The sequence below is a fragment of the Perca flavescens genome, chromosome 20 (genome assembly GCF_004354835.1).
Source record: "Perca flavescens isolate YP-PL-M2 chromosome 20, PFLA_1.0, whole genome shotgun sequence".
Classification (NCBI taxonomy): Eukaryota; Metazoa; Chordata; class Actinopteri; order Perciformes; family Percidae; genus Perca; species Perca flavescens.
This window is the reverse complement of record NC_041350.1, coordinates 30,311,714-30,336,525: the sequence shown is the minus strand read 5'-3', so window position 1 is coordinate 30,336,525 and position 24,812 is coordinate 30,311,714. Positions and strand designations below refer to the sequence as shown.

Genomic DNA, 24,812 nt, shown 5'->3' with positions numbered 1-24,812 from the left:
GTCCCCTGCTGGAGCTGCTCCCCCCGCGACCCGATACCGGATAAGCGGACGAAGATGGATGGATGGTAAATTATCGGGAATCGACAAATCAGTCATTTATAAATTTACAGGTACTTAAATGTAGTGAACTTGTAGACCTTAAAATAGCATCTCTAATGTACAAAGTATTTAATAGTATGTTGCCATAAAAAATTTGAACTAAACTAAACTCCCAAGATAGGAACCTATTCTGATAAGTAATGTGTATCAAGGCAAATTAAACAGCCAGAACAAAGACCACATAACAATATTCAAAATGTCATCCTCTCTCATATAACAGTAATATACCACACAGCCCACGTTCAAGGCTCAAGTTCATATCCTTTCATCACATTACACATGTACATTTGTAACTTGCTGTCCCAATATTTCTGGAAGTATACTGTTTCTAAAAAAGCACTCAACTTTAGGAATCACATCATCCCAAACTTCAACATCAGGCAAAATCCTTTCAACAAAAATGTTATTACGGTTCCACACAACAAAGTCACAGTACTCAGCATCTACAATGTGAAGCTGTGCGTGAACTTGGTAGTAGTAGTTATGACTCCGGTCCAGCCTGACATTATCCCCATCATTGATGAGGCAGAAGCCCTTTCCCCCAGCACACAAGTGCAGATTGGCTTCATCTTGGTGAGAGTGTGGGAACTAAAATCACAGTGAGAAGAACATGTGAACAATAGATTAGCAAAGATATTTTCTGCCTTTTTGCTCAGTTGAGGACTTGAGACTATACTCAGACTCAAGATTTAGGGACTTTACTACAACAGAGACTGTAATATTATCCTAATCTCGCAGATGCCAGTTCACTGACAGTCACAAGCGACAATCCCATCAGTGGAGGACCCCATGTATGGCCACTTGGGGTTCAGCCAGAGACCACTGTCCATACAGGAGAAGCCTGCATGCTCATGACCCATTAGCTTCTCATACACTCCTCTGGCTTGTGCTTCATGTTTGCATCCATAACTGTACACAGTAGACATGCAAAACATTAAAAGGAAATTATTACTTAGTATTGGATGTGTAGAGCCAGTTCAGTGATTTAAATGTCATTACCCTAACCACTATACTTAGTTCTACTCCTGCATAACCCCAGCCTTATAACCCTATAACTAATGTTGACCTTTCAGGGCTGTCCATACCATGAATTAACTATGAAAAAACTAAACATTTGTTCTAACTGAAGAGGGCCTACAGTAGATGGCAGAGTATGGACCACAGATTTATAGTTGTGTTATGGACTCTCCTTCCACTTCATAGAACACTTTCTTAGTTACAGTTCTTAATGTGGACAGCCTCATACTATACCCCAAATCTTACCTCTGCCTTACCCTAATTCAAACCCTAAATACCTTGTAGCGGCTGTGGTGAACCTATATGCTTCTGGGTAGCATATGACCTTGATCAATCTCTTGGATGGTTGCTGGGGGTTGGTTTTAAGAACTTTATTCAGCTTAGAGGCAGTTATGCGTCCAGCTCTTTGCCTGAACCAAATCTTGCTTGTACTCTGACTTTGAGTTGCCCTCTCTACAGCCTGGACCTGGGACAGGGTGAGCTCTTTGAGCTGGAAATCCTGGCATAGCTCTCCAAGCTCTTTGGGGGTTAGCTGCAGAGTCTCTGGTGTTCTGTATTCAAGAACAGTTTTAGGAAGCATGCTAGATAAAGTAAAAGTAACACAAAAAAGATCATTAAGTCCACATTTCTGTGGTCCATAGCATATCTATATGCAGTATAAATCATGTCCTGATGACTTAACCCAAGCAAAGACATAACCGAAGGGGCACAATATAAACATGAATTTATTAACATCAATACTTAGCCTACTGTTACACAGTTACCCAAAAATAACATTCTCTGTCCCACATTTGGTTTGCTGTGAACGTGTCACCCTACCTTTTTTACATGTGATGGCATCAGCCACTTGCACTGCTCTGTTGTGCAGGAAGCTGTGTCTTGCATCTTTACCCCGGTTTCAATGTAAAAAAGTACTGCCCCTACATGAGAACACAATTCTGATAGTCTGTGAATAGAATGACATTTTTTTTAAATCTCAAATGCAATATACACCAGGGGCAAAGTGCACATTTGTGCATCAATACATTTTGATGATGTGCAATATAGCCTACTTATACTAATATGGACTTTACATTAATGAACATGTTTATCCCACACTGGTTCTGAAGTCCACTGGCAGTATGCTAGCAGTAGGTCTTCAGAGGTGTTTCGTTTGATTTCTGAGAGTGGTTTACCTTGAAACATAAACAACTGTCAGTCTAATGGCTAATGGCGTCGTTAAGTTGTGTTGCATGTTTGTTGACATTATAGCCGCTACTGCTAGCATCTTAACGCATAAAACAATATAAGAACAAACAATCACCCTGGCGAAGACCAAACGATGATCATCTTGGAGCCCTTTGGTACCGAGGTGTTATGGGTTGCTGTCTCTCCACCCTGAGTTGGGTGGTTTTGTTTTCCCTGTTTGTCTGTGTTCTGTGTTTTTCCACCTGGAGTGCTGGAGGAGTGTCCAGAAGGAAGTAGGTCAAGGGGCGTGGCCGATCCAACACTGCATTGCCGGTTTTCACAGCTGCAGCTCATCTTCATGATTCACCCCTGCAATACTTAAACCTGGGCTGATCACCTTGTTGGTGCCAGTTTCTTATCTACAACCCATGTGGTAACTTGGCTCCCAGTCTACATCCAGTATAATCCGTTTTGCCTTTTACTCCGGTTTTGTCTCTGTTCCCTGAGCTCCTACTAACCCTGTGTCTCTCTCCACTTACCGCTCTGCCCAGCTGCCTCCTCTGCTTTGCCTGCCTGCTTCAAGCCCCACCATCCAGCCTCTGTCTCCAACTTGGGAAACCCTCCATGTTCTCGTCTCTGCCTGTTCCCCTCGTGTCCCATAAAGACCTGGATTCTTCCCTGTCGGCTCGCCACAAGCCTCAGACCAGCCAGGAGTTTCACCACCCTGACACTACCTACAGTGATTCTCTGAGTACACTCTGCTACATTAAACCTTTTTAAACTGCTTTACGTTGTTTGTGTGATTTCTCTGCGTTCTGGGTCAGACAAGCTCCCTAACACGAGGTTGTGGACCCACCCGCTGACAAAAAAGTTGTATGCTTCCAGACATTTATAGGCCTTCATTTGCTGTCTGGTGTAGTAACATGTCTGAAGGACCAGATAGTTGGTGATGTCAACTGCCTCGATTGTCGGCAAATCTTTAATTTCTACCGAAAACTCACTCATCTTCATGAGGTACGGGTCACGTCCAACATATCTGCTCAGAGGCGCGGGAAGTCATTTTCAGCAGGGGGTGCGGGGTGCTGTCGGGGAGGGGGGTGCGCAGAACGACTCTACCTCTGCCACCCCCCCCTCCATGAAGTAGGCTACATATGGTGCGAACTAAATCACATGCCAATCACTACTGGTCAAAAGATTCCTTTGCAGCGGCCCGGGTTTAAATCAGACCTGCGGCCCTTTGCTGCGTGTCATTCCCTCCCCCCCCCCCTTTCCTGTCTATCCACTGTCACTATCGAATAAAAAAAAAAAAAAAAAAAAAAAAAAGATGAATGACTAGTCCAGCTGAGCAGGCATCAAGTATGCCTTTCCAGTTCAATAAACCAAGTACTGCCATCTGACTCACACATCACAAGACAATGTTACAATTAATTAAATAATACAAAAGCATTGTATAGCTCAAGACTATGGCGATATAGTATTCACAAAAAATCACCCAAGCAGAAAGCACAATAGTAATTCTGAAACGTGATTGACTGAAGATACAACAATGCCATCACACAACACAGCTGAGTGCAGGTTGCAAAATAACAGTCACTTAGTCAGCTGCTACTTCACAAACTGCAAAAGCCAACATATAGGCTACTGCACTTGACAACTGTCTCATACAGGCCTATATAGCAGCATCACAAAATGATGATGCAATACGTCTGATATGCATGGCATTTCAATAAACTAAACAAAATATGTACATTATCTGGTCACACGGTCACAACAGATTATATTAGCCTAGTCAATTTACAGATAGCATAATAGCTCTTACCTTTAGAAGTTCTAATTTCTTGTCTTTTTCTTTGCAAAGTCGCAGATCAAATCCTCAAAGTCCAGCTCCCTCAGCAGCTCGCTAAACCCTACTACACATGCGTTGCTGTGTGTTGGGAGCACTTTACAGGCAACGCAACAAATGTCTCCGGTGGACAGTGATCTAGAATCCACTCCCGTGGTTACCGTTTCACCGTTGTGAAGCCATTACCTTGTTCTGTAATGCTGATGACCGGCCTCATCTCTGTCTTTTTCCACAACAACTTCGCTAAAGTTAACGTTAGCCACCGTTAGCTGTGGCTGAGTGTAGCTGGTAGAAGGCAGCGATTCTTCCAAGCTAACGTTGGCTAGCTCCTCGACATCCTCCTCTTCGTCATTCCCAGCTCTTTTAAAAAAGCTTTTTATTCGCGGGACATTTTTATAGCAGCCGCTATAAGCTCTCTCTTTTCCACACTTTCACTCGCTGATACAACCCAATCTGACCGGGGATCAGTTACTAATTAATTCCACTCTTTCAATCTCAACGCGTTCTTAGAAAGCTGATCTTGAATCAGTGCGATGTAAACAACCTGCTCTATGCCCACCCACCTTTATCTTTAGCCAATCTACACAGTGCATGCGGCCTTCTCCCAATCATTACATTAAACAACTTGTATTTTATTCTGATTGGATAATTATCACCATAATGATTAATGCCCATTGGGTAATACGGGCTTGATCCCAGTTTGCCAACAAGGGGTGCTGCCACCAACAGGGGGTGCTGCAGCTCCCCCAGCACCCCTACTTCCCGCGCCTATGTATCTGCTAATTAAATCCTTGTATCTTTGTCTGGAAACTGGATCTAAATCAGTACAATACGGACTCTCTGCAACGGTTTTCTCCATATACGTACTCTCCATGTTTACTTCCTGCCCTCCAGCTGACATTGCGCGTCATCATAATCACGTGACTGAAACCCACCTATTGAAGTAATTCTAAAACTTAACCCTGGTAAGCTGGCCGCCAAGTGGTTCCATCCTGGAATGGCAAGTCAGAATTACATGTTATATCTATTGTTCTATATCTATGGGAATGACATGCAGCAAAGGGCTGCAGGTTGGAATCGAACCTTTGGCCGCTGTGTTGAGGACTGAGCATCTGTATATGGACGCGTGCTCTACCAGGTGAGGTACCCAACCGCCCCTTATTTGGATAGATATTCATACGTTTTTACATTCATCTGTGTGGGAGTGACACAATATAAATTAAATGTAGGGTTATATCAGCTAAATTGAGCCACTTTTTGGTAAATCGTTTGGGACAATAATACAATACCATATATGCCTTCTCCATGTGTTTTTATGATTTGTAATAAAGACTGTTTTTGATCATTTTGTGTTGAAATAATGTAATAAAATATAATTATTCAGGCCCTACAGTTCTTGAAACATCAGCTCTGCCAACATTTTTTGCATGAGCAGTTTCAGGTAAAATGGGCCAGTCAAACTGCAAAGAGAAATACTCATTTATTATCAATTTTAATTTTAAAACACAGTTGCTTATACAGCCACATAACATTTAAACTGCATTAAACAAACATTCATATGTGCCATTCAAAAAACATTTTGGTTGCAAACCCACATATTCAAATGTGCAATTAAAAAAAATCCATTTTGGAACAGCATAGATCAGTGAACCAAGCTCTGGGTTGCACTTTAGAAAAGTTCTGAAACCAGTAATATCCGGCCCTCCTTGCTGTCTTGGAGAAACCAGATATGTTGTTCTTGGCTGCAAAATCAAAGGCCACTTGCTGGACATCACGTTTTGTGAAGGGAAACCCCCTCTGTGCCAATGTCTTGAGGGTGGCAGCAAGCTCCCTTTCCGCCTCCTCTGGAAGGTAGGGCTTCCGCCCTGACACGTTCACTGCCAGTCACCTTTCCACTGATGCGTCTTTGCAGTGTGGATCGCGGCACACCCCATGCTCGTGATAAGAAGTGCACACTCACTGTGTTTCCTTTCTTCACTCCCGCCCTGTATTCATCTAAGGCCCCCTTCATCCTCTCCTATTTCCACAGATTGTAGTTTTTCGGCCTCCCTTTCCCTCCCTGTTTTATCTTTGTATCCTTTCCTCTCTGGTCTTTGCTCCTCTTCTCTTTTCTCTCGTTCTGTCTCCTCTCATTTCCTCTGCATTCCTTTCTCCTCACCTGTTCTCTCACTTCCTGTCTCCTCTGCTTGTCTCCTCTCTCATCCTTCTTTCTCTCACTTCCTCTCTCTTTCCTTCTCCCTCTTTCCTCTCCTCTCGCTTCCTTCTCGTTTGCCATACTCACTGTAAATAAAATACTACCATTATTACTGTTGGGGGGGGGGGTCATGGTGAGTGTGTGTGTGTGTGTGTGTGTGTGTGTGTGTGTGTGTGTGTGTACATACACATACACACACAAACACACACCCTTACACACACACTCACTCACACACACTCAAACACGTGTGTATGTGTGTTTGTGAGTGACACAAATGATGGCCCATTTTAGCTGAAACCATGTGGCCCATTTTACCTCAGTGGGTTAAGGTAAATTGGGCCGCCAAGAAAAACATCACTTTTTCAAAAAATATATTCATATACCAAACTAACAACATTATTTCTGATTGATGCCATCAAGACAGATATTATGCATAGTTTTTTATGGGCATGCTTTTTTTTTTTTTTTTTTTTTTTTACAGATTTATCATCCTTATAATAGTTTAGTTAGATTTGGTATGCCAGGCTACTCACCATGCAGCTTTCTGGTGCAGTCTTGATTTGAATTATTGCCCCGCCCACCATAGCAACCATGAACCAATCAAATCACCTGTTATTTGTCAAGTACAGTTATGACAACAGTTTGAAATCCTTTGCAGTCATTGGCTCTAAATTCCAGAGGGGCTGGGACCCCCAAACCTCAAATGGCCCATTTTACCTGATGGCCCATTTTACCTGATATCACCCTATGTATGTGTTCATTCTATTTCTATGATTCACAAAAACAGATCCAGGTTTTTATTTGAAATTTACTTTGAAAGTTCCATCCCTTCCTGACAGGCATAGCAACAGTAACTATGGAAGGTGGTTCTAAAAAACAAACGTCAACAGAGCGTGACATCACTTCTGTTGGGGGGCAGTATTCCATTTATCTAAGATTCCAAGTGACATCATGTTTGCCTTTGATCATCACCCTGCTATAGTTCAATTTGTCAAGAATCAGATTAACGGCACAACGCACGGCACAAATTCAGCGGTAAGTTGACATGACAATCTGTCTGCAACACGGCTGCAGCTACCGATAATTTTAGGAATCGCCACTGGTTTATTCCATCAAATAGTGATAGAAACAATAGTATGAAAGCAATAGTAAGTGAATTGCATACAATTTATGTTAAAATATTACAGTGTGCAATACTGGCCACTTCACCGGGATAAGTATCCCACAATACAATGCGGTAGTACCAACAACATTCATAACAGACCAACGGACAGAAACCAAGGAGCTCTGTAACGTCAACAATGCTCTAATTTACATTTCTCCATATTTAAACAACTCTCCCTCTAGTTATTCCCCCCTTTCAGTAATTTAAGCATTATCTGGCGATTGTAACGCGACTTCAACAGCAAGGAGGCTCTCAGGAAGTGACGTTGAAAATTACAGTTTAGCACGTCCAAAAAGATACACAAACGTATGTTGATTGATAGTTTACATGTTGAGTCTGTAGTGCAGAGTTTGCGATTGTTTCGTAGATACATCTGTCTGCAGTATTTCGTTTAGATACAAAACTAAAGAACATGGATATTGCACGCGCCATAGATACATTGGAGGAAGGAAAGGCTGAGTCACAGGAACACAAAGTAGACAAACAGGCCTATGAAAATATCACCGAAGACCAACCAACCATTGTTGATTGGAAAGTAAGACTAGCGCACGAAACAGAGGTTGGAAACCTAAAAAGAATCCTCTTGGATGAAAGGTATGGGATATCAAATTTAAAAAAAACGGTTGAACGCCTGAAAAAACTCAATGCGGTTGTATCTGATGAGAACTATCTTCTTAATAAAGACGTTCACAGCCTGAGAAAAGTCGTTGAAGGTGCACGTTATAGGAACTTTGTAATCGACGCGAAAGAGAAGGAGCTTATGGTGCTCCGTAAAATCTTTTACACAACCATTGAGCGTATGTGCAATCAAAATGCTGTCCTCAAAGCAGAAAAGAAGGCTCTAAGAGAAGAGAATAAGTGCCTTAGGGAAATTATTGAGAATAAAAGTAAGACAGAAAACAAGGATCTGAATGAGCACAGAACACAGAACACAGAAAATGACCTTCTCCCAATCAATCGACTAGAAATTGAGAACAGTAGAGAAAGGCAGAAAGATCTTCCCCTGCAGCTAGGAGAAATCCTCCCGAAAAAGCGTTCGGTTTTTAAGAGGCTTAAGAGTTTCATCTCCCATGGGTCCAAGTCAAAAAGCAAAGACGAGTCCAACAGAATAGGCGTCAAAAGCAAGGTTGAGGCAGATTATGGGTTGTCGACCAGCCTGACGACAGGTTATTCTGACATGGATGTAACCATTATGGAAGTCCAAGAAAATAACTTGATCCCAATAAATAAAAACTTGCTCCAAGAAAATGACATGAATTTAAAAATCAAAGTCTTTGAGGAGAACACTGGAGAAAGGGAGACTGAGAACACAGGCAGAGGTCTCCGCTGGACAAATCCTCAAAAACAACCGCTTGGTTTTGAATAAAATTAGGGGTTTCTGCACACATGGACTAAAAAAGATACTTAATAACAACCAAGAGTCCCACAGTAAGAACACCAACAGGAAGCAGGGCAAGTCAGATAAGGAGTTAAATAGCAAATTAAACTCCCATAGATTGAAAAATGTCTCCAAAAGCAAACAAGAGACTCACAGTACAGTCATCAAGCAGAAGGAGTCAGATAATAAGTTTTCAACTGCCAGTGAGGATGAACCACACCCAGGTTGTTCACACATGAATATCGATGGATGGGCAACCAAAAGGACCTACAAGACCTCTGAAGCCTGTCACGGTAATATCGACAAGAAACATGAGGAGTCAGAAGAAGATTTTTCGACTACCGGTGAGGATGAAACTCAGACGGACAGCTCTTGTAAGAGTGATAAGTCAGACGGTAATGTCAACAAAGATGAGGAGTCAGAGGACGAGTTTTCGACAACCGGTGATGATGAAACCCAGTCGGACAGCTCTCATAAGAGCGATAAGTCAAACGGTAATGTCGTCACCGATAGATCAGAAAATGACTCCGAAAACAGAGGCGATTACGACGTTAGCAGTGAGATTGAACCACAGTCTGGTTGTTCACACATGAATATCGATGGATGGGCAACCGAAAGGGCCTACAAGACCTATGAAGCCTGTCTCGGTAAAGTCATCAAACTTGAGGAGTCAGAGTTTTCAACCACCAGTTACGATGAAACCCAGACGGACAGCTCTCGTACGAGTGCTAAGTCAAACGGTAAAGTCATCACCGATAGATTAGAAAATGACTCAGAAAACAAAGGCGATTCCGACACGAAAGACATCGAGAACAAGCAGGGGGAGTCAGATGATCAGTCATCAACTACCGAGGACTATGAACCCCAACCTGATATCAAAGATGAGCCACAAAATGACACCAAAAACAAAGGCCAGTCCCACAATATCGATCTCGACTGGGAGTGGTGGCAGTCGAATGATTTATTCGTTACCGATGGATTAAAGGCTAACGCTAAAAGCAAAGCCGATTCCACTGATAACAGCATTGACTTGAATTGGTGGGGGCAGGATGATGAGTTCAGTAATGTATGCAGGTTCCTCCAAGGCGAGTCCCTCAATGATATATACAAGAAGCAGGGGGAATCGGACGAGAAAAAGGCGACTACCGGTGACAATGATCACCAGCCGGAAAGCTCTGATGTGAATATGGATGGCTAGACAGCCTACCTGGGAGGTGTCTTGAATCTATTTTGGGGATTCAGAAGCCAAACTTTAATATTTGTGTTTCAGTAGATGGTATGTGATATACCATCTACTGAAAACCAAAACAAATATCTCTGAATTTTACCAATAGAAGAGTAGCTACATTTTTGTGTGGAGATGTTTTGGCCTCTGAGGCTACATTTACATTGCTACATTTTGGTTTAAAAACAAATATATTTTGCTACGTTTACACTGTGCATTCCCCCTGCTCTGGCTTTTCCCCCTCTCATTCCCCCTGCTCTGGCTTTTCCCCCTCTCATTCCCCCTGCTCTGGCGTTTCCCTCTCATTCCCCCTGCTCTGGTGTTTCCCCCTCTCATTCCCCCTGCTCTGGCATTTCTCCCTCTCATTCCCCCTGCTCTGGTGTTTCCGAGCTTACAAACCGGAGACATTAAGAAACCTTCTGACCCGTTTTGGTTGGTAATCTGCGGGGTTGTGTAAACGGAGACCTTTGGCAACGCCGAAACTGACGCCAACGTTTCTCCTCCTGATTGGGTTCTCTGAGACTTAAAGCTACTAAAAATTACCATGGCAACTACCAGCAGTGGGCGGAGTCTCCACACGGCCTCCTGTTTATGTCCAGTATACCAGAATGATAACGAGATATTTTGGTTTGGGCGTGTTAGTGTAAACAGATATTTGTTCTTCTACTGGAGCTAAAAACACTTTTGGCCCAAAACTCTGCTTAAAAACCAAAACGTAGCAATGTAAATGTAGCCTAAATCTCCTTGTGTTTGTGTGGGTTTACCCCGGGGTGCTCCGGTTTCCTCCAACCATCAAGGTAATGAAAATTAAAAAAAAGAAAATTAAAATAAAGAATAAAAAATAAATAAAATCCATATGCCTCTGTCCTCATTTTCCACGAAAGGGAAACCATGTTTAAAAAAGGTATTGGTTAATTTATTTGGTAATAGTAAACATGTATGAGTTAGATTAAGTATTAAAGTGGGTGTTTTTATTTAAATGAATTTAAAGTTGCTGTAGGTAGGATTGTGAAGATCCAGGACTTTTTGAAGATTTTGTCTTAAATGACCTGCTTCATGTAGTTCTACTGGAACATAGGGTCAGTTTCCGCAGACAGGCTCACTTGTTCCAGGTTAAGGACGCCCATTGGTCAGAGAGTGCCTGTTAGGTGAGTAGTGATTGGCTCAGCAACGTGTCTGTCATATCTGTAACAGGGCTGCAGAGTGCAGACACACAGATACAGTCCGCCTGCTCAAAGTCCAGCCAGAAGCCTCCAGGAATTAAAAAAAACAGACATCAGGGTTGTGCTTTAGCTGCAGCATGGGCTCCAAAAGCACCAGCTTGAACAAAATCCCGAACGCACAGGAGCTCATGCAGGAAACTGGCTGTGATTTTCAACTTTTTTGACTTTAGTTGCTTGGGTTTTGGTGTACTAAATCTTAAGACAAGGAACAGTTTGTGGCAACTAAAAGCGAGAACAGATCAGCCCTAGTCAGTCAATCTGAATACATACAGTAGTTAAAGGTTGTGGAGCTTGTACAGTATCACATATTAAACAGTCACTGTTGCTGCTAGTTGCGCTGAAAGACAGCGACAGCTGTGAAACACGAAGCCACATCACAACAGATGTTTCCTGCTGCAATTTATCTCCTTTAACAATATGAGCAAACTGAAAATATGCATTCCTGAGTTTACTGACACTTTTACATATTCACACATCTTTTTAATGATGACTTTTAATATGATTTAACTATGGAAGAAATATTTATTCATAATTCAAATTGAAAGTCCAAAGAGAAATTGAAAGTCCAAAGAGAAAACAAAGCCAGATCAAATTAAAATTAAAGCTGCGAGCAGCGATGAACGGGCCCTCGCGCCTCTGCGCGCGTTTGGGTTACCGGCGGACGCCGCTCCTTGCGACGCTCAGACGCCGCAAACCGTCACCAATGAAAAGGGAACTCCCCGCCGGGTTCAACAATACCTCACACAAGACTCTACGTCATACAGTTCATTAGCTGTGAAAGGGGGCGTGGCTAAAGCATAGAGTGCGGGTCCAACCATCACCAATTAAAAATGAAGCCTCTGCTGAGCTGAATGATACCTCACACAAGACTCTACCTTAAATGGTTCAGCATGTATAAAAGGGGGCGTGGCTTATGCATAGGGGGCGGGCCAAACCATCACCAATGAAGAAGGAAGTCTCTGCTGAGTTCATTGATACCTCACACAAGGGTCTATCTTGAATGGTTCAAATTTTAAGAAAGGGGGCGGGGCTTAAGCATAGGGGGCGGGTCAAACATCACCAATGAAGAAAGAAGTCTATGCTGAGTTCAATGACACCTCACACAAGGGTATACCTTAAATGGTTCAAATGTTATGAAAGGGGGCCTGAGTAAGTGGGCGTGGCCATAGTATAGGGGGCAGCTCAGTATCACACGTAGACCACACATTCTGAGTTTCATGCAAATCGGATGATGTTTGTCATATAAGGCAGATTTCCTGTTGCCAGCGGGGGGCGCTATGACTTTAAGTAAATATCTGCCTTTATTTGTCTTCAGGGTTGGACTCTTATGAATCCTGAAAAGTTTTGAGGTAATCGGACAACGTACACTCGATTTACACCCACTTCCTGTTTCGGCGGTGAAACGCACAAAAAAAAAAAAAAAAAAAAAATAATTAAAGCTGCGAGCAGCGATGGACGGGCCCTCACGCCTCAGCGCGCGTCGGGATTACTGGCGGACGCCGCTCTTTGCGACCGTGCTTTCGCGCGGCACTCAGATGCCGCGAATCGTCAACAATGAAAAGGGAACTCCCTGCCGAGTTCGATAGTTCACACAAGACTCTACGTCATACGGTTCATTAGCTGTGAAAACCCACTTCCTGTTTCGCCGGCGAAACGCACAAAATGGCCGCCCCGCCACGGCCACGCCCTATGACGAAAAGTTTTTCTTTTAACAACTTTTCATCTTTAACGTCTTAAGATGGCACAGACCGAGTTTGAAATGTGGAAATGGCCAAAAAAAAAACTTCGAACTTTCAGTTCAAAATGGCAGACTTCCTGTTGGGTTTAGGGTATGGCTCTAATGAAATTTATTGTACATCTTGACATGATACATATGTGTACCAAGTGTCGTGAGTCTACGTTAAACCCACTTCAGGGGCTCAATTTTCAACTTTCTAGGGGGCGCTAGCGAGCCATTTTTGTGCACCTATTCCCGAAACCCTTAAAATACGTAAATTTTCACCAGACTTGATGCGGCCGCCAAATTTGGTGAGTTTTTGAATATGTTAAGCCCCTCAAAAAGCCAATTCATTTGACAGGAAAAAGAATAGAAAGAAAGAATAGAAAGAAACAATAATTCCTTCAGTTTCAATAGGGCCTTCGCCGCTGTCGGCGCTCGGGCCCTAAATATTATCATTTTTTAAATTTTCCATTTGGCTTTGGCTTTTGAATTTAATATTTAATTCATCATTGGCTTTTAATTTTCATTTAATATTTGGCTTTTGAATTTCAATTTAACATTGGATTTTATTTTTCATTTAACATTTGGCTTTTGAATTTCAATTTAACATTGGATTTTAATTTTCATTTAATATTTGGCTTTTGAATTTCAATTTAACATTGGATTTTCATTTGGATTTAATATTTGGCTTTTGAATTTCCATTTAACATTACCTTTTTGTTTGGACTTGACACATGTCAATGTAAATGAGAAGGCGTGGCCCAAAGGCTGGTGGGAGGGTCTGAAACCAAAGGGGTGCAGAGGCACTTTATGAGCAGCAGGGGGAGCTTACTGCTGAGGAGCACACTGTTAAGCATCTGTCTGCAGATTCACCACTAGGCTGGCTCTGGTTTCACATGATAGAAAATGATGATGTTAGCTAAACACAAACCACATTTCATGCTACAACCGTGAAGTTTTCATGTAGTTACTATAACTGGGCCTGTGTTAGTGAGGACTAGATTAGGACTGGATTTAAAGCTGATTCTGGTTCCCAACTTCGCCCCAGGTGTGTCTGTTTAAAACACGGACTTCTCTCTTTTGATGTTATATTTAATTAAGCAACAGTAGAAACATGGGTGTGGGTAGCTCTGCTTACGTGTGTTTGTGTGTGGTCAGATCTCGAGGACGCACACACACACACACACACACACACACACACACACACACACAATCTCAACCGGATAGTCATCGTCCGAACTGCGACCTCTCCTTTTTCTTTCTCTCAATTTTTTCTCCGGGTGGTGCTAGCGGTGTGAGGTGCGTGTCCGCGCTATTCTCCAACATGGAGCCTCCTCACAACTACACTCCTGATTGACGGCCTTTTGTACAGCCCGTGTACTTTTTCAGACTTCCAGCTAACAGCGGTGTCTGTGAGCATCACTGGCCGGCCAGCAGGGAGGCGATCCCGGCCGCCACCAGCTGGCTGTCCCGTCAGACTGAAGCTTCTGACAACATCGGAGAAAATGTGCTGTTGGCCATCAACGTTTGTAAAACTGCCCATATTCAAACTCTACACAGTTAATGTATCGCATAAAAAAGTCTCAATAGTGAATTTAGTGGTGGAATAGCAGATGAAAATTGTAAAAAGTGTCCAGTTGTTTGCTTCTGCTAATACGGCAAACTCCCGATCTAGATTATAGAATCGATTGCTTTTTTTATAATTTGATAGTTAACATTAGTAATTAAACCTAAACAGCTAACGTAAGTCCAAACTGCCTGCGAGCTTCTCCTGTACTATACGGTAATTCCTCTACTGTGTGACAGTAAGTCTCGTGGTTATGACACAATCGTTAGCCTATTGTTATAAAAGCGTCTGCTACGGAGCCATAACGTGAGCTACAAGGTAATGGAGCCTATTATACATTGTCGTGTTTCTTTAGAAATAAACAACGGACAAATAGTCTTTAAACGCTTCAGATGTAAAGTTATTCTCTGTCAAAGTGACGTCAGAATGAATGGGAGTCAGTGGAATGCTAACGGGTGGTGAGAGCTTTGTAGCATCAAAATGGCGGAAGGAGGAAACAGGAAGCATGAAGAAGCTCAAGGGCAACGTGATGCCAGGACTCTCAGAGTGACTGCACGTCTCCCTGGTAAACTTCCTGGGTTAAGATGAGCTCTTTTATGGTGAATGAAAGGCTTGATCCCACCAAGCAGCTCATCCAATCAAATCGAAGCATTGACGTCAATGCTGCTGCCAGTTCTGCCGTTGTTTGCCTTTTTCTTCTTCTTCTTCTAGTCTGTAGAAAGAGCAAAGTCGGTACCCTTTGCTCATTAGCGCCACCTCTGTTCAGGAGAAGACTGCAACTAGTGTCACAACCACTAGCGCTGATATAAATAGTTACGGCGCTCCCATGACATCACATTTGCGCGCGCCAGCTGGGCTGCGGCTAATGTAAAACACCCTTAAGTCTGTGCTACCAACACTGCAATCTTGAGTTCAGCTTGCGTCATGTTTCCTGCCTATGTCTGTCCTTTCGTGATTATGGATGAAATGGCCCGTGTGCCCTTATGTGCTTCTTCTGCGCGATGGTGCCGCTTACCTTACAAACAGCGTGGAGGTTGTCGATATGACTAGGTAAGATGCATGTAAATTGTTGAGCCCAAAACTGTTGAAATTTACAGCCATATTTCAATTTCTTTGCAGGAACACCACCTTCACCTGCCATTTTTATCGGCTCGCTTTCGGTTCTGAACTTTCCACAAAGCTCGCGCAGAGATCAACTGGGTTATAGGTTGCCAGGTTGAGGGTTACAGGTTGCCAGGTTGAGGGTTATAGGTCGGCAGGTTGAGGGTTACAGGTTGCCAGGTTGAGGGTTATAGGTCGGCAGGTTGAGGGTTACAGGTTGCCAGGTTGTGGGTTATAGGTTGCCAGGTTGTGGGTTATAGGTTAAGGTTGCCCGGTCAAGCCCCTAGGAGGAGCGCCATGTCTAAAAGCCACCGTGGGCTTAGCGGATAACGGTGGTGCTGCACCCCATGGCCCAGAAAGACTTTTCACATAGACAATGCATGGCGAAAGAAACGTCTACATTTCAACTTAGCAGCTTGAACAATGAAAGGGTCCTTGTTTAAAATGTTAAGTTTTTAAAAATGTTAGCATTCACTAGAAGCGAATCCAGAATTATTAAATTTGAAATGATGAACGCGCATAATGGAGCGAGCACACCATTGGGACTGCGCCCATGGTATTATCTTATGATACACCCAAGGGATGTATGCATGTATGTATGCTGTTATGTGGATGTAACGTCATTAGCGTTTCCTAAAACTGCAAGGGCTATTGGCTAGTAGCTAACATCAGCGTTAGCTAGCATGGGAGAACGGTAACACTGTACATAGATAACGTTACAGACATAGTGATTACATCGACTTGGTTTTCTCAAAACATCCATCGTTTATTTTGATAAGCATTACTAATTAATACATGGCAAAGTGAAGTATTATAATGAACATTGTCGTTAACTGTAGAAGTCAATGATTGGCTATATACAATATATTAATATACTGTATGTCCTGTCTGTAATAAACGTTATGTATGGTGGCACTCATTTTCACCTCCTGGTGATAATAATAAAAGCATTTAATTTCCTTTCATATCGAAATATGAGACAGACGGTACAACATCAACAATGATAGAAGGGTTTATTAAGAAATAGCAAAACGGGTAAGGTTACATATAAGTAGCAAATGTTTATATATTACATACAGTAGGCTATATGAAAGTGTGTAATATTTTATATACCAGAAAACGATTCACAAAACAGATTACATTTTTGCACAGTTACAATTTTAAAGTATTGTTTTTAATCATCTTTGGATCAAATAAAGAGTCAGACAAGTAATATGAACTCTGGACAGGACAAGGACATCGCTGTCTGAGAGGGAGAAGTCATCTAGCAGATAATGGACCGTGGCATGCCAGCAGCTGAAACTGGAAAACTTGTTGCAAAAGACTCATGAATTCAATTCAAGTCATTTGCAACATGTTTTCCAGGTAGGCACAAGGTAACTCTGTTCAGGTATGTTGAAATGATTTCAGTTGCAATATACAGTATTATATTTTATATTATAGTTTTTTATGCTAATGCTAGCAAGCGTAATAACTAGCTTAAACTAATTAGCTCTACATTTGATAATGTTATTGTTATATATTCATGGTGTGATCACATAATGGATAAGGATCACTAACTCTTAATATATCCAGGATCACATCTATGTGTAACATTGATAAACATTAAGAAAATACTCAAGTGATTTTTACACTTTTTTTTTTATTAAAGTAACGTTAACGCTTCCATTTTTTAATTTACTTTAACAGACTGTATTGTGACTAATTTAAGTAAGGTATAGATCATGCTTTCTAAAGGGATTTTCTGCAGTGAGTGCTTTTACTTCAACTGATTACACTAAATATTTTACAGTTTTCCTGTCCTTGATAAAAAAAAGGAGGCGTCAGTGGGTCAGAAACATTAACCGCAAAGGAGTGTTTCCAAACTGGCAGTGCGGGAATGAAACTAAATTCAACTGCTGTGCCTACAATCTTCGACATCACCAGTGACAACAGAACAACTGAGCCAGCTTGAATATCTCCCAAAACATTGAAGCACCAAATAGGACATAAATTGAACACCTGCCGCAAAAAACTGAAATTGGAAAAACAGAAGACACGACTTTTGCAAAGGAAGATTTCCAGTTTAACTGAGGTCATCAGTATGGTGAAGCAGAAACTGCTGATCTCAACAGGCTGTGCAGAGATGCTGGAAGCCTCCTTTAGTGGTGTGCCAAAAGGGCTACTCACCCAAATCACACAAAAGAAAAAAGTGCTGATGCGCTGACTTCTGATTCCACTGTGCATCCCTTTGTTCTCCTGAAGACCCGTGGAGGTTTGCAAAAACCATCACCTGGGATAGTTGCTGTTTGTTCAGAGGCAGAGCTTTGCTTTCAACAGGTTTTGAGATCAACATCTGGCAAGCTCCCCCAGGGATATGGCTTAACATCAGCTATCACATATCAAGTTCTGGATTACAGTGCAGACAAAATGTTGTTCCCAGAGTTGCATGACCACATGTTTGAAACCACTGTTGAGGACAATCATGTACATCTACTGGTGAAAATGGCATCCTCTATATACTGTAAAGTAAGGATGCACCACTTAGCCAGACGTGAAACTGAGAAAATGACAAAAGACATTGTCAGGCATAAATACACCAAGTTGGTCCATTTTCATCATCAGTAGTTACATGCTGCTACATGCTGAGGGTGGCTTAAATGAACAGCTTTCTTCTTCTGTGTTTTTATATAACTGTGTCATGTAATATACAACCTTCTGTATACTGTAGTTTTCACTGTATATACCTCTAATTTATTTATTCAAATTTATTTTAATTTTATTGTGCTCAATCTGTAACAGTGGACAGACTGTATGTCTGTGTGTGAATGTGAACTGCAACATCCCAAGCCTTCTTTTAGTCAGTGTTAGTTTTGTGGTTTCTTTCTAAATGCAGTGGCTGACAGTAATAATTGGTGCATATAGTTTTCAACATACTGCTTGGAGTACGCTTAACGCGGCACAAGTCTGTAATGAACATGTACAGTGCATCAGAAAAATTTCATCTGATTACAAATTCTTATTTCAATTTTGCGCTAACTCACTGGAAGTGTATATAGTTAATAGTTTGGTCTGTGCTTTCTATTGCTTTGAACTATATGTTGTTGTTCAAGATAGCCTTTTTCAATTAAAAAAACATCAAATAAAAAACTTACAAAAAATAATTTTGTAACTGTTGTTTCTGTTTAAATATTAAATATATTCCCACATTGTTTGCACTCAGTTTACGTGTTTTAACTAAGTTCCTCATACGTTCAACAAATTTTCATGGTAAGGACAGATAAATTTATGTATGACTTAATGCCTAAATAAGAACAAGAATAATGAATGTGCTACTACATGAACTATCAGGAATGTACAAGAACAAATAGTATCTATTTCAGTGTTAGGACCACATTAATTGAAGGGCCATACATGGAAAAAGTCATAAAAAGTTGATAACAAACATTTGAAATTCAAAGGATACATCTAAGCACTGCATTGACTGGTCAGTATTTTGGCCTGTCCCTTTAACTGCAGACTTATCTATAAACCACTAACTCAGAATGAATTAATAACACCTTAGGTGTTGCATTTATTAATATATTGTTTTTTTTGCATTAGCTCATGCATGATATTATATTAGTTATTATACATTACTAATAGGTCATTAACTAATAAATTAATGAATTCATGATTTCTCATGTATTTAGTATTGTTCTATGTATATATGTATTGTCTTGTCTGAGTATGTACTATAAGTGATTGGTCTGTGTCCCCACTCGAGGCCTGCACCTTGACGTGGTGAGTGGGCTTTAAACTAAGACAGGCCTTTTTTATTTCAAATATGTTACCTGTTCAACCAACCTCATGCTAACTACCCTGAAATTGTAGAAATAAATCCAGTTGTATGGTGAATTATTGTTGGTGATTTTAATATCCATGTGGACGTTGACAGCAATAGCCTTACTACTGCTTTCAACTCACTACTAGATTCTATTGGCTTCAGTCAGAGTGTGCATGAGGCCACGCACTGTTTTAACCACACCCTCAACCTCGTGCTGGCATATGGTATCAAAATTGAAGATGTATTAGTATTCCCACAAAATCCTTTATTATCAGACCACTTCTTAATTACTTTCGAATTCTTCATACCCGATTATACAACATTAGATAAAAGCTTCTATACTAGATGCCTATCTGACAGTGCTATAGCTAAATTTAAGGAAGACATTCCAACAGCACTAAACTCATTACCTTGTTTTAATACAACAGAGGACCTTTATGTAAACTTTAGTCCCTCTCAAATCGACAATTGTGTAGATGGTGTTACGGCCTGCCTACGGACTACTTTAGACTCTGTTGCTCCACTCAAAAAAAAAAGATGAAGCAAAGGAAACGAGCACCTTGGTATAACTCCTAAACTCGTAAATTAAAGCAAAAATCGCGAAAACTTGAAAGTAAATGGCGCTCCATCAAAATGGAAGAGTCTCGTTTGGACTGGCAAGAAAGTCTGAAAACCTATGGGACGGCCCTCAGACATGCCAGATCAGACTATTACTCATCATTAATAGAAGAAAATAAGAACAACCCAAGGTTTCTTTTCAGCACTGTAGCCAGGCTGACAGATAGTCAGTCATCTTCAATTTTGATACCTCTAGCTCTGAGTGGTAATGACTTCATGAGCTTCTTTAATGATAAAATTACAACAATTAGAGATAAAATTCATCACCTTTTGCCCTCAACTTCTAATGGTTCACCTTTCAACGCAGGACTGCTAGAAAGAACGACCAGACCTGACATTTACTTAGACTGCTTTTATCCTATAGACCTTCAACAACTAATGGTAAAGGTATCTTCAGCTAAGCCATCTACCTGTCTCTTAGACCCCATCCCAACGAGATTACTCAAAGAAGCGTTACCCGTGGTTAACACCTCTCTATTAGATATGATCAATATGTCTCTATTAACAGGTTATGTACCGCAGTCATTTAAAGTAGCTGTGATAAGACCTCTTCTGAAAGATAGAGAAGACCTCTTCTGAAAAAACCCACCCTCGATCCTGAGGTCTTAGCAAACTATAGACCTATATCTAACCTTCCCTTTCTCTCCAAGATCCTTGAGAAAGTAGTTGCTAATCAGTTATGTGATTTTCTCCATAGCAACAGCTTATTTGAAGACTTTCAATCAGGATTTAGAAAGCATCATAGCACAGAGACGGCACTGGTGAAAATTACTAACAACGTTCTAACAGCTGCAGACAAAGGACTTGTCTCCATACTTGTTTTACTAGATCTTAGTGCTGCATTTGACACTATTGACCATACAATCCTGTTGCAGAGATTGGAACACTTAGTCGGAATTAAAGGAATTGCACTAAGCAGGTTAAAGTCTTATTTTTTTGATTGATCTCAATTTGTTAATGTTAATGATAAATCCTCTAAGTACGCGAGGGTTATGCATGGCGTTCCACAGGGCTCGGTGCTTGGACCAGTTTTGTTCTCCTTGTATATGCTTCCTCTTGGTAATATCATTAGGAAACACTCAATTAACTATCACTGCTATGCGGACGACACCCAATTATACTTGTCAATCAAACCAGACGAAACCAGTCAGTTAGCTACACTTCAAGCATGTATTAAAGATATAAAATCCTGGATGACCTATAATTTACAACAAAACTGAAGTTATTGTGCTGGGCCCTAAACACCTCCGAACTTCATTATCTACAGATATAGCTACTCTGGATGGTATTGCCCTGGCCTCCAGCACTACTGTCAGAAATCTAGGAGTTATTTTTGATCAGGATATATCCTTTAACGCCCATCTAAAACAATCATCGAGAACAGCCTTTTTTCATCTTCGTAACATTGCCAAAATTAGGAATATCCTGTCTCAAAACAATGCATTTGTTACTTCCAGGCTAGACTATTGTAACTCTATACTGTCAGGTTGCTCAAATAAGTCCCTTAAGACTCTCCAGCTGATCCAGAATGCTGCAGCACGTGTTCTGACGAGAACTAAGAAAAGAGATCATATTTCTCATGTATTAGCTTCTCTGCATTGGCTTCCTGTAAAATACAGGATTGACTTTAAAGTCCATCTCCTGACCTACAAAGCCCTAAATGGTAAAGCACCATCCTATCTAGAACAGCTCTTAGTACCTTATTGTCCCACTAGAGCACTCCGCTCCCAGAATGCAGTTACTTGTGGTTCCTAGAGTCTCCAAAAGTAGAATGGGAGCCAGAGCCTTGGTGTAGTGAGGAGTTGCAGCGTCCGCCTAACCCGGCCCACCTGCTTCTCTTCGTAGTCATCAGATTTATTGATCATATAATCAATATAGTGTGAGTTGAGGGGGGCAGGTCAGTACAGCCTCTCATCAATGTTTTCATTTGTTTCCTTTTGTATGCATCCTGTCCCAGAACTGCTTGTTACTAACCTAGCTCTGGGGAGTTTACTCCCCGGAGTCCTTATGTTTTTTCTTCGCAGAGCTATGCTCTGCGATTCCCTTCACCGCCCAGCCGCGTCCTGCTGCGTCTGCTGCACCCACCCGTGCTCTGCAGCGCCACGTTTCATCCCGCAACGTCCTGCTGTGACATGAACTACAACGACTACCTTCAAAGTCACTGTTCCACTATTTTCAATGCGACTATTATCGCCTTCACACCCCCAACCGGCCCCGTCAGACACCGCCTACCAAGAGTCTGGGTCTGCCGAGGTTTGAACTTGTAAAATTAAAATTTGCATTTGTAAAACAAAAATTTGCACTTGTAAAAAATATTCACACAGGTGATCTGAATTTGAAGTCACAAAAAGAAAAAAAACACAAGAGCTTGTAAAAAAAATCTGATCTTGTAAATTGAAATTTGCACTTGTAGAAAATCACCTGTATTCTGAATGTAAAGTCGCAGAAAAAATATTCACAAATGTGTAGATTGATATTTGCATGAAATCAATGACAGCTGCAAACGTGTAATGCAACCTTTACTCGTGTACTTTTTTTTTTTACTCAAGTTCATTTTCCATCACAACCACAACTTACAACCTCTCGAATCTGTCACTGCAACTTCACATGTGTGCTCTCTCGCATCACAAAGTGGCCAATCTGCACCTCGACTTTTGCAACACTTGTTGCGATACAGTTGGTGCAAAACTTATCTGTACCTGTGGACTACGGCTGTGGAGCTCTGAGCCAACAGGACGGGGAAAGCAGGGTTTCTATCACCAGATGAGGGGCGATCGGCCAGCGTAGCAACATTGCTATTGCCAGAAAGCTTCGCTGCCGACCTCAACCTGCAGTCGGAGCTCCAGCGGGACACAGAGAGCCTCACACCCGGTAGCATCTGGTGATAGAAACCCTGCTTTCCCCGTCCTGTTGGCTCAGAGCTCCACAGCCGTAGTCCACAGGTACAAATTAGTTTTGCACCAAATGTATAGCAACAAGTGTTGCAAAAGTCGAGGCGCAGATTCTTCTTCGTGATGCGAGAGAGCACATATGTGACATTGCAGAGACAGATTCGAGAGGTTGTAATCACTGAGTTGTGGTTGTGATGGAAAATGAACTTGAGTAAAAAAATAGTAAATGTAAATGTAGCATTACACTTTTGCAGCTGTCATTGTGTTCATGCAAATATCAATTTACACATTTGTGAATATTTTTTCTGCGATTTCACATTATGAATACAAAGTGCAAATTTCAATTTACAAGTTCAGATTTTTTTTACAAGCTCTCGTGTTTTTTTTCTTTTTGTGACTTCAAATTCAGATCATGTGTGTGAATATTTTTTACAAGGGCAAATTTTTGTTTTACAAGTGCAAATTTTAATTTTACAAGTGCAAATTTTAACATACAAGTTCAGATTTTTTGTTCTGCAAGTTCTCACATTGTATTTTACAAGCTCTCACGTTTTGCACCATATTTACCTTCATATCTCTGTCATTGGTATAGGAAGACACACACATTGTGTTTTGGATATTGAGCATGAATGTTTTTACTTTATTTAGATGGCAGATATGTGGACTGAGGACAATCACGTTGGTGTCCCGGCAGTATTTGGACATGGTGAACAACATTTATATATTATATTTCCATAATCCTTTCATGAAGATGATACAGAAATTGATAGACCTGGCAGGATATATGTATTATAGGAAAACACATACATAAGTAGTCTGAGTGCTAGTTAACTCAACTGAATATGCATTTGCTGATCATTTTCTTTGTTTTTAAAGTAGGGAGAACATAAAACATGTTTTTTACCTACTTTATTTAGACACTCCCCGGTGGACTGAGCCCAAAAGGACAAACCGCAATGTGGTCCCGGCCGTACTTGGACAAGGTGAACTAGGCTATATATTCAAGCATTGTTATTTATTCTATTTGCATAATCTTTTCATAAAGGTGATACACAAATTCATGGAATTTTTTTAGGGTATGATTAGTACCTGTAATTTTAGTCCTTTACACAATATAAAATGTATATGAGAGCTTAATAAACCATGTTTGTGTAAAGAAGAGCACAAAGTACTTTTTTTAAAATCCAATATACTTAATAATATCTAGGTCTGAAAGTGTGGCTGATTGGAGACAGCTACATCCGACGTGGGGAAGAGAGAGCCACACAGACCACAGCCGGGACAAACCTTGGACTGGATGGCCGTGTGTGGTGGTTTGGCTGGGGTGGTCTGAGATGGAGGAACCTTTCATCAGTCTTTGAGAGAAAGAAGAGTCCCGGATGTCCTGCTGATTCACTGTGGCGGCAACGACCTTGCCAACATCAAAGGTGTGGAGCTTGTCACAGTGATGAAGCAGGACCTGCTGCACCTCCATGGCATCTTTCCTGAGATGAAGATCATTCTCTTTTCCATCAATGAGAGATGTCACTGGAGGAAAGCAGATCCAGGAAAGATCAACAAGACCAGAATTTGGGTGAACAGAGAGATGACAAATTTGTCAGGGAATTGGGTGGAGACAGTGTAAGGCATCCTTCCATAAAGTTTGACTGTCCTGGGATATTTATAAGAGACGGAGTTCATTTCACAAATTTGGGAAATGATTTTTTTTTAAATAGCATCGTACAGTCAATAATCCATACTAGATTGTAGCCTCAACAGGATTGCATTTTACGGCAGCCATCTTTGTGTAAGGATGTCTC

At 41.3% G+C, this 24,812-nt stretch overlaps 2 long non-coding RNA genes across 2 annotated transcripts; both read left to right on the top strand.

Annotated features, from left to right (window-relative positions):
- On the top strand, positions 1-3,068 carry LOC114547149 (uncharacterized). The gene is made up of 2 exons (XR_003691116.1): positions 1-2,716; positions 2,835-3,068. It is a non-coding gene; the product is annotated as an uncharacterized LOC114547149 (long non-coding RNA).
- A 20,597-nt stretch (positions 3,069-23,665) lies between these two features.
- On the top strand, positions 23,666-24,325 carry LOC114546398 (uncharacterized). The gene is made up of 3 exons (XR_003691052.1): positions 23,666-23,719; positions 23,931-23,996; positions 24,221-24,325. It is a non-coding gene; the product is annotated as an uncharacterized LOC114546398 (long non-coding RNA).
- The last annotated feature ends 487 nt before the right edge of the window (positions 24,326-24,812 follow it).